Genomic DNA, 15376 nt, shown 5'->3' on the forward strand with positions numbered 1-15376 from the left:
CACAGATGACCTAGAAAGTCTCCATTTCTTAAATCAACACTCAGAGCCAAGGGCATAATATTGAACCTAAAGCATTTTCACCATTAAAACTTAGCTCATTGAACTATTGGAACTTAGCTAATGACACACAAATTGTTCATTACTCAGTCCACTGTAGGAAACCTAAAGGAATAATAATGATTATTTAACTCAACATTTATTGAATGCTGACTATATAGCAGGCATTGTGCCAAATAGCTTAGATGCATTATACAATGCAACCCTCAATCAAGCTTATGAAGGAAGTATCTATTTACCTATTCAATCAAAAATATTGACCACATACCTTCTTTTTTTTTTGAGACAGAGTCTCACTCTTGTCACCCAGGCTGGAGTACAGTGATGCAATCTTGGCTCGCCACAACCTCTACCTCCCAGGCTCAAGGAATTCTCCTGCCTCAACCTCCCTAATAGCTGGGATTACAGGTGTCTACCACTACACCCAACTAATTTTTGTATTTTTGGTAGAGATGCGGTTTCACCATGTTGGCCAGGCTGGTCTTGAACTCCTGACCTCAGCTGATCTGTCCGCCTCAGCCTCCCAAAGTGCTGGGATTACAGGCATAAGCCCCCACACCTGGCCGACCACATACCTTCTATGTGACAAATACTGTGCTAAATTGGGCCACAGTGGTGAACAAAACTGGAGCTAATCATGATCTCAAAAGACACAATTATGAACACCATAGTTCCAAATGTTGAAGTCCTGAAAATATTATTATGGAAAAATAATTTTAAAAATTATTTTAAAGATATTTACTTAACATTTTTAAAAGTGACTTTATTCGAGAAACATAAAGACACAACAGAATACTTCATAGGCCACTCTACACAATAAAATAGGCACTAATAATATTTTTGCAAGCATAAGCACTCAGGTATACTAACGATAGCCACATGGGTATAACAGTTATAAGCAGATAAACCATATTCATAAAGAAATAGGTAAGTGAAATATACATATGTACAGCACTATGATAATTGTGTGCACTCAGCTTGATAACTACAGTCAGCTGAAGTACTATGACAGACAACCTAAGTCTTTTGATGAGGTCAATCAAAACCTGTGATGCGTCACCACCACATCAGCACCACACCATTCACCCAAAGAGCCAAGAGCTCAAGAAATTTTATCTTTCACAAATGTAGATGGACAAAAAGGGCATCTCTTCATTTACTGAAGGAGTTTCAATGTTTTTATGTACATGCACAATGCTTACACACAAAGCCAATGCTGCAATAATGCACCTTTGTGGAGTTAAATTTACAAAAAACAAAAATGCATAAAATGAAGAACTCTCTAAAAGTCTTCAGACAATTTATAGCTCCAGTACTGGAATGATGCAAAGATTAAATACATAGCATAGCGAATTGTAAAAATAATGCTGACAATTTAAAATTGTGGGGAAAAAAAACTTGAAAAAAAGATAACAGCTAGAAATTAACACCTTTAAAAAGTGTATTACAGGGATAAATTATGGGAAATTGCACAGAGATAGTCCACAAAAGCTGGTCCACTTTCACAATCATTGACTATATTTTGAAGTCTTGCATCTAGATCTGGTGGGGTTTTTTGGGGCTTATTTATTTTGTTTGTTTTTCTTTTAGGACATGGCTCTCTTCAGCGAATACATTCACATTCATTTTCTACATGGCTCTGCCCTTTCTGGAATTCTTCTACAATTTTATATACATTGACATCAGCGTTCCTATTCAATTTTCCCATCTTCTTCTGTGCTCTGCCTCTATGTTGTTTTGGGCATGCAGAAATCCATTTTACATGCACTCATACACAGACAACTGTGTTGGAAATAATACTGTGATCCAACAGCCTAAGTGTCTTCTTATCTTACTGTGTATATAATTATTTCCTCACCAGTCAGTAACTCCTCTGGCTTCTTCAGCCAAATATGGCTTTAATTTATTAAAAGTTCCTGCAGTGTCATCAGGCGGAAGAAATGCCAATGCTCAAAAATGACAAATTTTTAAACTACAGTTTTTTCCTTGCCGTATCATATAACCAATCCATTCACTTGAATTTTCCACCAAATGCATTGAGCTGAGTGGGAAAGACAAACTTCATTTTTAACGACTAGAAATTCACTTTTAGTAGCTTTGAGCGCACCTAATTCCAAATCTGTGATTATGGTTTGGAAATTCAATTGAAATTAATTTCCTTCCGCATAAAGACAATAACAAGGTAATAGCTCCACCTAACACGTAACTGTATTTATTTTCAGAATTTTAGACATTAGGGATTTTAGACTTTTGGGAGTTTGGACTTTCAGAATTTCAACATTCAGGATTATGGCTTTCAGGACTGTGTCTTTTGGGATTATGATCCAAACCCAAACAAAAAAGGGTAGTGCTGGAGGCATGCATAAATTAATCACAGATAAACACAGAACTACAACAGAGATGCTGTGGGGAAAAGGCACAATGTGTTATGATATCATTTTCATTATCATTTTGAAGGGGCATTCGAAATGCTATCTGTGTGGGAGGTAAGTAGGTGAAGAGGAAGGAGGAAAAGCCTCTGGGATCTGAAAAAGCATGAAAAAACCCCGAGAGAACAAGAACAAGAGTGAAAAACAGAGACAGAAATTAACTTGCCCAGCATCAAGAGCTATTAAGGGAGAACGCCTGGATTCAAGTCCAGGTGTCTGCCACATCCAAGTTCATGCTGTTAACCCTCACATTACAGTGCTCCCAATGCCCAAAGGTGTCTCTCTTATATAACCTTTGGGAGCTAAATGGCAGTCAGCTCAAAACTGAGTTTTTGAATAGCACTGCATGTGCACATTGAAGGTGTTCTTCCGGTATTTGAAAAAGCTCTCTCCATTGTGAGTTGCATCATTCTCTCACTTAATTTTCACTAATTCAATTACATGCATTGGCACTAAATTTTTTTTTAATGTACAGTTAACAGTAAAACTGATTTCACCCAGCATTCCACGTTGAGTATGAATGTCTTAGAATGAGAGTGAAATGGGCAACATGGATCATGCATCCTGTCAGTTTTATCCCAGCCAGCCTCTCCTGGGGAGAGCCTCTCATTGAGAGATCCAGGGCTCTGGGGCTTCTGGACACACATTCTGCAACATTTTCCTTAACCATAAACTGCATTTCCAGAACAAGCACTGTCCTTTCCACCTCCACGCCCAAGTGCAGGCGTCTGTGCCCTCTACCTGGGCGGTGCCTCCACCCCTCTTCGGCCAAGCAGATTCTCTGAACTTCTACCCGAGGGCTGCTTTTCCTCACCACTGTTCATGCTGTGTCTTCACTGTTCTGCACAAACTGGCTGCGTTACATGTTTGTTCCCACACTAGACCTTGAGTTCCTCAAGGACACTAATAACGCTCCACAAGTGTGTCTTCCTAAAGCCCAGCGGATAGCAGGTCTTCAATAATTGTTTGTGAATTGATGAGAGAAAACATATTTACATTGATAATCTGTCTATCCAGGGTATTCATGGCCTTCGTGTGGCCAGGGAGAGACTCTGAGCACACCAGGCATGTCGACAATGAGCTTTCTTTTCTTATCCGGAAAAGATTCCAATGTTGAAAGGAATTGCTTGTCTGTTAACAAGTCTCTGGTCAAAAGGCTCACAGGCCAAATTCTAGACTCTGGTTAGAGCCTGAAAGACTGTACCCACCAGTGTACTTGCCACGTAGGGGTTGGGCACACCCAAGAGACTGCACCCTCACGCCAACCATGGTAATTCCCAGGCTACAGTGTGGGAGGGGCAGGCACCAGAAATGGCGAGGCATTGCCTGGGACCCCAGAACAAACATTTTGGAGTTTGTGCTAAGAATGGGCACTCTGGCCAACTGTGGTAGCTTACACCTGTAGTCCCAGCACTTTGGGAGGTCAAGGCAGGAGGCTCACTTGAGCCCAGGAGTTTCATACCGGCCTGGGCACATATCAAGACCCCGTCTCTACAAAAAAAATAATAATAATTAGCTGGGTGTGGTGGCACATGCCTGTAGTCCCAGCTACTTGGAAGGCTGAGGTAGGAGAATCACTTGAGCCCAGGAGTTCGAGGCTGCAGTAAGACATATTCCCACCACTGCATTCCAACCTGGGTGGCATAGCAAGACTCTGCTCTCTCTCTCTCTTTCTCTCTCTCTCTCTCTTTATATATATATATATATGACATTTTTTGATGAATTTTATGCTTAAGGAGATCTGCATTCTGATCTTTTAGAAGTCAAGGTTAAAAACAACACACTGGGGCGTTGGTGGTGGCGGTGGCTGCGAGGAGAGAGGTCAGCGGGGTGCCTTCGTTGCATTGTCTGAGAGAAAAGGCATCTCAAGGTGGTGTCCATCATGTTCTCTTTCAACATGTTCAATCACCCAATTCCCAGGGTCTTCCAAAACCGCTTCTCCACACAGTACCGCTGCTTCTCTGTGTCCATGCTAGCAGGGCCTAATGACAGGTCAGATGTGGAGAAGGGAGGGAAGATAATTATGATGCCCTCAGCCCTGGACCAACTCAGCCAACTTAACATTACCTATCCCATGCTGTTCAAACTGACCAGTAAGAATTCGGACCGCATGACACACTGTGGCATGCTGGAGTTTGTGACTGATGATCTGCTACCTCTCACACTGGATGATGCAGAACTTGCTCTTGGAAGAAGGCAGCCTGGTCCAGGTGGAGAGTGTCAACCTTCAAGTGGCCACCTACTGCAAATCCCAGCCTCAGAGCCATGACGTCCCAGACATCACCAACCCCAAAGCCGTATTAGAAAACACAGTTAGGAACTTTTCCTGTCTGACCACTGGGGATGTGATTGCCATCAACTATAATGAAAAGATCTACAAACTCGAACTGTGTGTGATGGAAACCAAACCTGACAAGGCAGTGTCCATCACTGAGTGTGACATGAACATGGACTTTGATGCTCCCCTGGGCTACAAAGAACCCGAAAGACAAGTCCAGCATGAGAAGTCGACAGAAGGTGAAGCCGATCACAGTAGCTATGCTGGAGAGCTGGGCTTCCGCGCCTTCTCCGGCTCTGGCAATAGACTGGATGGAAAGAAGAAAGGGGTGGAGCCCAGTCCTTCCCCAGTCAAGCCTGGAGATATTAAAAGAGGAATTCCCAATTATGAATTTAAACTTGGTAAGATAACTTTCATCAGAAATGCGCGTCTCCTTGTCAAAAAGGTTGAAGAGGATGAAGCTGGAGGCAGATTCGTCACTTTCTCTGGAGGACAGTTGTTGCATAAAAAGGGAAGAAAGCCCTAAATGAGGACTGTTAGATGGTTGGAAAATAATAAAAGAATTAATTGCAACATCTTGGCTTTTAGTTACTGGCACTGAAGGGACGAGCCTCATTAGAGAATACTCTGTTACTCAAGATTTGTTTGAGTTAAGAATTACCAAGTTTGACTTGGAAGTGGAGCAGCAGGACTTTGTAGTTGTATGCTTGATTTGGAGAAAGACAAAGAGCTGTCCCTGAGGGCCTGGAGGCAACTGCCTCCTCACCTCATGCTTTCAGCTTGAGTGGGGCTCCCACTGCCTCAGCAGGAGCAATTCCGAGTCCCTAATTCTGTCAAAACTGATGGAGGTGACTGAATTGTCTAACATGAAGTGTTCTTTCTCTTTCTTCATTTATCCTTTCTTTTCCTAGGTCAATTGCATAGGTGTCAGTCTTTGGCCCAAAAAAATGGTTTAACTAGACATGCGTTCTCTAAGTAGTGGCTGTCCCACTACTGTGGCTGCAATTTAAGTATTTGACAAAGAGTGTTTCTATTTTTATTTTACATATTTTTTTCAAAAGCCCACTCCTCAGAAGAACCTGATCTGAATGAGTTTGCACTTTTATTCTCATTTCATATGGACATAATTGGCTCCTTAGTGAACCTGTTCATAGTAAAACAACTCCATGCAGAAGCAAACATGTGAATGTTAGAATGAATAAATGCTAAAGAGATGCTCTTCTTTTTCCTTCTTCCCTACTCCTCCACTCCCAATTTTAATTTATTAAATTATCCAAGCTTCAAAAAAAGAAACACACACACACACACACAGAGAGAGAGAGTTGAACTAACTTGTCACCAAGAGAAAGAGAAAAGGAAAATAACTTAAGCACGAAGACATAGAGGGATTAAGGCAATCTTTCTAGCAACTGAAAGACAAAGATGGTGAGAGATGGATCCTGGCCCTGGGGCAGGAGGAAATGTGACTGAAAATCTAGGCTGGGAGTGATACTTGCATTTGATTCAGCTACAAACTTCACTGCTGCTGAGTTAGAATCAAGCAGCTGACTAGGCCTCAAGCCCCATGATCCCTTGAAGCTTCTCCTAATGTAGAGGACACTCCAACCTGGCTGGGCATCAGCAAGGACCTCATCACAGAGGGGAGGAGAAAGGCTGGAACCAGGCCGGGCGTGATGGCTCACGCCTATAATCCCAGCACTTTGGGAGGCAGAGACGGGCGGATCACCTGAGGTCAGGAGTTCAAGACCAGCCTGGCGAACATGGTGAAATCCCGTCTCTATTTAAAAAAAAAAAATTAGCTGGGTGTGGTAGCACGCCTGTAATCCTAGCTGCTCGGGAGGCTGAGGAGGAGGATCACTGGAACCCGGCAGGCAGAGGTTGCAGTGAACCGAGATCATGCCACTGTCCTCCAGCCTGGGTGACAGACAGAAACCCCATCTCAAAAAAAATAAAAAAGACTGGAGCCAAACAGGAAACTTCCTGCCCAAGGTCCTCCTAGGCAGAAGAGGCAACCCCAAAGCAGCAGGCTAGGTCTGTCTCTCCCACGTGGTTTAGGTTTGTCTCCCATGTGATTTAGGTCTGTCTCTCCCGCGTGGTTTAGGCGTGTCTCTCCCACGTGGTTTAGGCATGTCTCTCCCGCGTGGTTTAAGCGTGTCTCTGCCACGTGGTTTAGGCATGTCTCTCCCACATGGTTTAGGCGTGTCTCTCCCACGTGGTTCAGGTCTGTCTCTCCCGCGTGGTTTAGGTGTGTCTCTCCCACATGGTTCAGGTCTGTCTGCCCCGCATGGTGTGCCTACCCTGTGTGGTTTAGGCGTGTCTCTTCCACATGGTTTAGGTCTGTCTCTCCCACGTGGTTCAGGTCTGTCTCCCCGACGTGGTGGGTCTACCCCGTGTGGTTTAAGCGTTTCTCTCCTGCGTGGTTTAGGTGTGTCTCTCCCGCATGGTTTGGGTGTGCCTCCCCCACGTAGTTTAGGTGTGTCTCTCCCACGTGGTGTGTCTACCCCATGTGGTTTAAGCGTTTCTCTCCCACGTAGTTTAGGTCTGTCTCCCCCACGTGGTGTGTCTACCCCATGTGGTTTAGGCATGTCTCTCCCACATGGTTTAGGTCTGTCTCTCCCACATGGTTTAGGTCTGTCTCTCCCACATGGTTTAGGTCTGTCTCTCCCACGTGGTTCAGGTCTGTCTCTCCCGCGTGGTTTAGGTGTGTCTTTCCCACGTGGTTCAGGTCTGTCTCTCCCGCGTGGTTTAGGTCTGTCTTTCCCACGTGGTTCAGGTCTGTCTCTCCCACATGGTGTGCCTACCCTGTGTGGTTTAAGCGTATCTCTTCCACATGGTTTAGGTCTGTCTCTACCGCGTGGTTTAGGTCTGTCTCCCCGACGTGGTGGGTCTACCCCGTGTGGTTTAAGCGTTTCTCTCCTGCATGGTTTGGGTGTGCCTCCCCCACGTAGTTTAGGTGTGTCTCTCCCGTGTGGTTTGGGTGTGTCTCTCCGTGTGGTTTAGGTGTGTCTCTCCTGCGTAGTTTGGTAACCAACACAATATTGTCTTGCACAATTTTTTTAAAAAACAGCTGCCAGGGTTCACAGTTTGGGAAATTTTTGTATAAAAATTAGACCTCTAAATTCTTAAAAATTGGGTTATGAGGCCGCACTGGACCTCCATCCTCACTGGCAGCCATCAGCTGGAGCCCAGTTGCTTGTGGTCCCTTTGAGTGAACTGTGACTCTGGATATATACTCTGTCCCTCACTCCACACTGCCTCTTCCACCAGATTCCCTTGACTCATGTATGTCACATGCCAGCTTCGTAGAAGCATTTGAGATTGTGTTCAGCGACCAGGAGGCAGTAAGGCAGGGCTTGGAGCATTCGGTTAGAGCAAGCTCTGTTGCCACCAAAACATAAATTAACATTTGGTTTTGTCCTTCTCCCCTTTGAGAAAGAGTCTGTGGAATTGATTTGCAGGGGCAGCAAATATATCTACGCGCAGATTAAAACCAAGTGGAGAAACTAGAACTCCTTTCAGAGATGGCTGCCCTAAATAAGACAAAAAGGAGAAATTCTTCAATGTGCCAGGAAGAAAGGAAAGAATGGGAGTGAAAGGGTGAAGCTAGCTGACAGAGGGGCAAAGAATGTGCCCTATGATATGACTCCTCCCAGTGACCCACCAAGTCCTCAAGGTTTCCTGAAACAGTGAAAGGAAGGTGGGAATGGAGGAGGGAGAAAGGAAGAAGGAAGTGAAGGAAAAGAAATGGAGGGAGAGGAAACGTGAAAGGACAGGCTAGCTCGATGTAAGAGCTTCTTCTAAACATAGCTAAAGAGGCCAAATTCTGTATTTAGGGCTTCTCTAAACCCAGCAGAGCAGCCAGCATCCACACAGGACCCCAGGGACAGAAGGACACACAAAAAGACAGCTGTAGAAACTTGCAGAAATTAAAATGAGGCTTCTGGATTCTCATGGCCTCGGAGGTAGTGTTTTGAGCCAAGTCTAAGACTAATTCAAAAGCATAGGGCATCCCAGTGTTACACTAATTCATAAGGCAGTAATTCTTACAAAGGAAGTTTATTCCCCCCTAAGCCTCAAGGAGGCTCACAGGGTCGACAGCAGGTATGGAAAAATCAGTGGATAATAGTCTCAAACCTCAAACTATTTTGTTCATCTCTAAACAACCAGTTTCCAACATTTCAGGAAAAATTCCTTTAGCAATATTAGAAAGCTTTAGATTCATAATTCCCCTCTCAACCCACCAACACACACACAAAAATGCACACACAGTTTCCTTCTCTAAAAACAAAACAGCAGTATCGATAACCATGTCTATTTTGGTATCATGACAAACTTATCTATGTATATTCTGGAAGGATTACAATGACTTGATGGGGAAATCTTTTAAAGAGAAACATAAACCTGATGTAGGATAATTGCACCACTGGTAATCTCTAGGGATTTGCATTCCTTTTTTTTTTTTTTTTTTTTTTTTTTTTAACTTTTCAACTGTTTTGAGGAAACGTTCCCCAGAGGCCAGGTGTTTAGGATCAGGATCTGACTAACCGACAGTCAAAATGATGTTGATGACAATAAGCAACAATAGTAATCAGAAGAAATAACTGTGATGATAGTAATAATCCTGGAGGTGCCATCAGAGCCAAACGTTGCCATGGAAACTGCGAAAATGAGAGGGGGTGGGAGACATAGAAAATCTTTTACAATGGAGTGCTGTGTTCCTGGAACTTCTGAGAATGAGCTCATGTATTGTATCCTAAAGAAGATTCAGATAAATAGCGATGTTTCATGATTACACACAACAGAGTTAAGGACAAAACGACTTGCCAAGATAGGAAAGGACGTGCTGGGGCGATGGGTATTTGGGGTGATGGGTATTTGCCTTCAGGGTCTGCCTCAGAGAAACAGCTGCACACCATCTTTTCAGAGAGAATTTAAACCAGCTGCACCGTAAGGAATGTACACAACAAAATGAAAATGTTTTGAGCACGGTAGTTCTTTTCCTTCTGCGCAGCTGTCCAGAGCAGTTCAAGTTTAATAGTGGCACACGTCACTCTTTAAGGCACAATACAGAAATTTTCTGAGTCCCAAGATTGAAATCTGAATGGCTCTAAAACCCTCTGCAGCTATTTCCTAAGAACATAAAGAAAATGCTGGTGCAGAAAGAGGTCAGAAAACCCATCTGGATTGCTTTCGAGCTTGGCAAGTCTATCTCTGAGGTATTTTTTTGTTGTTTAAAAACACTTATCACGATGTTATACAATTATACATGAAATCATTCTTCATGTTAGGCCACACCCTGGCTACTAAAACTTGCAAAAAGAATCACTCTCATTTCCTGGGATAGCCAGCCTGTCTACATGTCCACCCACTCTCAAGCAAGCCCTGGAGAAGCTGGGCCACAGAAGGTGAGCCAGGCCCTTCCAGTCATGGTGCCCACATCCAAGGGGACCAGAGGACAACCTCCCCGTATATGGTAGCTTCACCAAACACAGTTTGTCATAAGCACCCAGAGATGAATATCTAGAATAATCAGTAATCTGGAAGTTCTTTCACTAACAAGAATAGTCTTCCCTTCTCGTGGGCTGATACTTTGTGTCACTATAGAATGTTCTCCATTCTCCTTCCTACCTGTGAGATAATAGCTACTAATTTCTCATTCTTTTCCTGAATAAATATATTGTGATGGTAGAGGTATGATATCTGGTCAGCAGCATACAAGCTAATCTGTTAATAATACGGTAACTAAAAGTATTCATCTTTTTATTTTGTTCTTCTTCCCAGAAATGTAAGAGGTTAGAGGGAATATTATTTGCTTACATTTCTTTAACTAAAAGTGCAAAATACTGAATAATTCTCTCCAGTGACACTCTGAGAGAGTTATACATGTCTCCTAGTGAAAACCAGTTTGGAGAGCCAGATAGAACTGTACTTAAATCCAATACCAGCTTTGCCATTTACCAGCTGTGGGAACTTCATCTTTCTAAACCTCATTTCTCTCCTTCATAGAAGAAGGATGATGAAATTACTAAAGCCATTGAGAGGATTAAAGGAAAGCACATATGCGCCATGCCTTGTCCAGAGCAAGTGCTCAGTACTTTTATTATAGGTGACAAGTGGATACCTGATAAGTTGTTGTAAAAGATTTGTTCATCCTAATGGAAAGAAGAGTAAGGCAGCATGATACAAAACTATAGAGTTTTGTGCTGAAAATGCCTTTTCTACTAGAGCTGGAACACCAGCTTCAGAGGGTCTGCAGACTAGGAAGTCGGTGGCACCCAGAGGGTCATCCCAGTGTGGACGGGGGAGTCTTCTACCCTTCTTACAATAACCCCTGGAAATCTCCAAAAATACACAGCACTACAAGAGCTTTCCCCAAAGTAAGAAATTGAAGAAAAAAAAAAAAACACCCTCTAAGGACAAGAACCCAGTCTCATTTCTTGGTGCCCTGAGGCATCCGACAATAACAACAACAACAAAAATAGCCATAGCCATCACCCCAGTTTGGAAACACTCTTGAACCACAGACCTGGCTCCAGGTTGATTCTGAGGTCTCACAAAGTGAAGGCTTTCTCTGAGCCCTTTCCTGGTAGTGATTTAGAATTCTGCAAACAATCTAGAATACAGGCCTCAGCCCTCTTCGTCACTAACAATTCTGTTTTCACACTTATCCAGCCAAGTTGCAGGAGGAACCCCTGAAGTAGTCTAAAACACATACTCAGTTATCAAAGTTTTTGGTCCTCAAGTCACTTTGATTTTACTAAAAGCAATCATTTGAAGGACATCTTGTCAGCTGGAATCCCAAACAAACAGACGAGCTTGAAACAGGAGTAAGTGATTTGAATTCTAACAGTTTTCCCCTGAAATAAGCTTTGTAGTAAAGGTTGTGATGCCAAGAAAAGATAAAAGGGAGCAGAGCTGCAGATAGAGTTCAGGATGACTTAAAAATCAAATATAATCATAAAATGCTAGGAGTTTAGCCAGACAAGCATGCAGGAAAATCTCAGCCCTCCCTTCTTTCATTAAGATTTCTATTTCATATACTCTGAAGGTTGATGTCAAAGGGTGAACAAGCACCGGGGAGCCCCTCAGGGAAGGTTCAGAGGGCTCCCAGTCAAGGTTGGCCCTATCATTAGGCAGAACAGGCAGTAGCCTAGAGCCAAAGAGTATTAGGAGCAATGAAGACGTGTAGTGACTGGATACCCTTTGGCTGACTTCAGGCTTGCAGGCATCACAACATTTTCCAGTATACCTGGGGCAATAAAAGTCTTCATCTCCACCTCTCAATTCAATCCAGGACATACAGCATTGATTTCTGACATTAAATTGTATTGAGGGTTTTTTTAACTATTGTTGAATATAGCTATTTCCCATTGTTTATAATGCATATCTCTTTTAGAAAAAAAATAAAAATAAACGTGAAAGAGCTACATAATGTGAGATACCATCTACTCAAAAGTGTTTTAATAAGCAGATTTTGTTGATTTATACATTTCTATTGCCTGAATAGATTCACTGAATCTGCAAAACAACACTGGATTTTAAGGGATTTTAAACTACATTTGCTTAAAGACAAGCAGCATTATTCAACGGCTGCCATTCTGTATGTTGATACAGCTTTTGACCTACAAGAACCTACATACTTGATGATAATAATTCAAAAACTGTCTCTTCACCAGCCTCTACTCAAGTAGGAAAGATTTATTGAAGCTCTGCCTTCTATAAAACCTGCTGTTTGGTACCCATGGAATATGAAATTCTCACAACTGCTAGACCACTCGCTAGTACTGTATATCCATGCAGTTCTGTCCCAGACCCTGCCTTGCATGCCTAGCAACATGTGAAGATTTCAATTTCTAAATCCAGTGATTCCAGTTGTACGTATTACTGTCATTATGCGGTCTCACTAAATATTATTAAAAGCAATTATGATGAATATGAAGAACAAAAGATCTACTACCTCTACAAAAACCAAATCAAATGTATTGAAAAGAGACAATAAAGTCAGGTCACCTTAAAAAAAAAAAATAGTCTCATCTTAAGATTGACCAAGGCAACGGTAAAAGATTGAGGGAGGAAATCAAATCATTTAAAAATGGGAAGAATAGTAGTCTTGGATTGCTTTGTAAGTTTCTGTAAGTTCTTCCTTCACCTAAGAAACTGAAGCTTCACATGGCCGATGACACTGTGTAGGTGTCACTTGTCTGTGAGAGCCAATGAAGAACATTAATCTGAAGAACCAAACTCAAGAACAAGGCCTTTTCCTGCTTCACAAGGTTGATGAATTTGTGTATAATTATGGATTTCTATTTATTTATTTATTTATTTATTTTTTATTGTTTTGAGATGGAGTCTTGCTCTGTAGCCCAGGCTGGAGTGCAGTGGTGCATTCTCAGCTTACTGGAGCCTCTGCCTCCCAGGTTCAAGCAATTCTCCTGTCTTAGCCTCCCAAGTAGCTGGGATTACCGGCACCTGCCACCATGCCTGGCTAATTTTTAGTAGACATGGGGTTTCACCATGTTGGCCAGACTGGTTTCGAACTCCTGACCTCAAGTGATCCACTCACCTTGGCCTCCCAAAGTGCTGGGATTACAGGCATGAGCCACAGCACATAAGACTTGTGTAAGCTATTTTTACGCTTCTCTACGTTAACTGACTTTTTTGATTGGGTGATCCACTAAGGGTTTTATTTTGGTCAAAGAAGAATAATTTCATTTTATTACACATGAAATGATATTTTGGGATGATACTGAGGTAGTTTCTCCTTTTCTATTGTCAGGGCTATCTTTACTTTGAAAGATACAGAAAGACTGTGTATATCCTTGCTTGTGATCTTCCCAATCAGTCGCATCTGTTTCTAGGTCATATGGCATACAAGTTCCTCCCCTGCTAAGAGTTACTGTTTTTGTGCCTCCCCCAAAAGATAAATAAAAATAAGATTGAATATGGTCTTTTAATCTTGGAGTCATAAAAGAAATGTTGAGTGGCAGGGGCTCAAATCACTCCCAGATGAGACATCACAACTTGAGAAGTGATAGAGCATGTGGCTTTGCATGTGTGAGGTTTCCTCCTGGAAAACAATAATGGCAAACCACAGACAGGATCAGGAACACTCATTATTGCTTGGGTGTAATTCATTATACCTTAGATTCTGGAAAACAAAACATAGCAACATGCTTCACTCTTGTCATGCAGAGAAGCTGTGACTATTTCTCTGTAGATAATCAGAGCCTGGACAATGGTCCTGAGATTGTCTAGGTACCACTATGAAAAATGCCTCAACCACAGATGGATTTCTAAGTAGCCAGACCTAATGGGCCACCTTTAATGATTAACAGAGCCAAATCTTGTTATTTTATACTTAAGGTTACTGGAGCAGATAAACCACATATGATCTGATCAGTGTACTCATTAAAGAAAGTTGGTGCATTTGCTCTAATATATGTCCCTGTGTCAGATATATGTGCCAATGACACATTAGATAAATTTCTGTTAAGTAATCATTGATTAATTAACCTAATTAATTTCATAAATTAAATTTTCCCATAACGATAATAAAAATTTTTATGATGTGGTTTGATATACAGAGATTAGAAAATATCCAGGTTAAACCATGTCTATACAAATACTTCCTAAATTGTGGATACTATAATACAACCTTACTTTTTCTTGCCTCTATCTCAGGATGCTTTCCTTTTTTATATACCTATCATCCCTCTGGTGATATTTAATTAGCAATAATTACTTCAATCATTTATTTTAACTTTACCATCTTGGTCAAACTACTTTCTTTCTAAATTCTAACAAAGATCCACCATGAAAGGTGAGCCACCTTGAAATCACACCATTGTGATGAAAATTGCCAGGATCACCATAGCTTACTGCCACAAGGCACAGTCATCTGTGTCTTAGCAGACTTCTAAGAGGAAATCTTAGAATGCATTGTACTAGAGTTCACTTTTGAGAGCTGGTAACCACCTGGGACTCCATTAATCCTGATTTACTAAAAAAGAGATATCAGAGAAAAAAGCATATTGTCCCCTTCCTTATTTTTATTTTAAACTCAGAATTTCCTTGACAAAATGTAATTCCAATGCAAGCATTCTAAATGGGAAGTTTAACTAGTAAATAAAGTTGTGTTCTCAAGGTGGTAGAAAGAAGATAGGAAGGAGGGAGGGAGAAAGGAATGGGGGAAGGAAGGGAGGAAGAGATGGGGAGAGAAGAAAAAAGGAAAGGGGTGGAAGAAAAAGAAGGCATGTTTTCTAAAGAAATTATTATTATTATTATTTTGAGGCATGGTCTTCTTCTGCCAGCTAGGCTGGAGTGCAGTGGTGCGACCACAGTTTACTGCAGCCTTGAACTTCTGGGCTCAAGTAATCCCCTGCCTCAGCCTCCCACAGCACTGGGATTATAGGAATGAGTCACCATGCCCAACCACTTTTACATATTATTTTTAAACAAGGAAAAGAGATATGCAGCCACTAATCGAATAGCTAAAGCTTTCTTGATGTGATGACTACATAACACTCTCAGAGAAAAATTCTAAGAGGTGCGGGAGAGTGTAAAATTGTAGGGAGTTGTGAACTATTCCCCATCCACCATCACACTCTATCAA

At 42.0% G+C, this 15376-nt stretch overlaps 1 long non-coding RNA gene and 1 pseudogene across 3 annotated transcripts; both read left to right on the forward strand.

Annotated features, from left to right (window-relative positions):
* The first annotated feature begins 4360 nt into the window (after window positions 1-4360).
* On the forward strand, window positions 4361-5331 carry LOC703666 (ubiquitin recognition factor in ER-associated degradation protein 1 pseudogene; annotated as a pseudogene). Its single transcript, XR_001441041.3, has one exon. The product of XR_001441041.3 is annotated as a ubiquitin recognition factor in ER-associated degradation protein 1 pseudogene (transcript).
* A 6075-nt stretch (window positions 5332-11406) lies between these two features.
* Window positions 11407-14188, forward strand: LOC144336605 (uncharacterized). 2 transcript variants are annotated; one of them, XR_013408502.1, is made up of 3 exons: window positions 11407-11595; window positions 12161-13037; window positions 13982-14188. It is a non-coding gene; the product is annotated as an uncharacterized LOC144336605 (long non-coding RNA). The 2 variants fall into 2 exon arrangements; XR_013408501.1 differs by lacking the exon at window positions 13982-14188 and adding an exon at window positions 13541-13716.
* The last annotated feature ends 1188 nt before the right edge of the window (window positions 14189-15376 follow it).

Source organism: Macaca mulatta, chromosome 18 (genome assembly GCF_049350105.2).
Source record: "Macaca mulatta isolate MMU2019108-1 chromosome 18, T2T-MMU8v2.0, whole genome shotgun sequence".
Classification (NCBI taxonomy): domain Eukaryota; kingdom Metazoa; phylum Chordata; class Mammalia; order Primates; family Cercopithecidae; genus Macaca; species Macaca mulatta.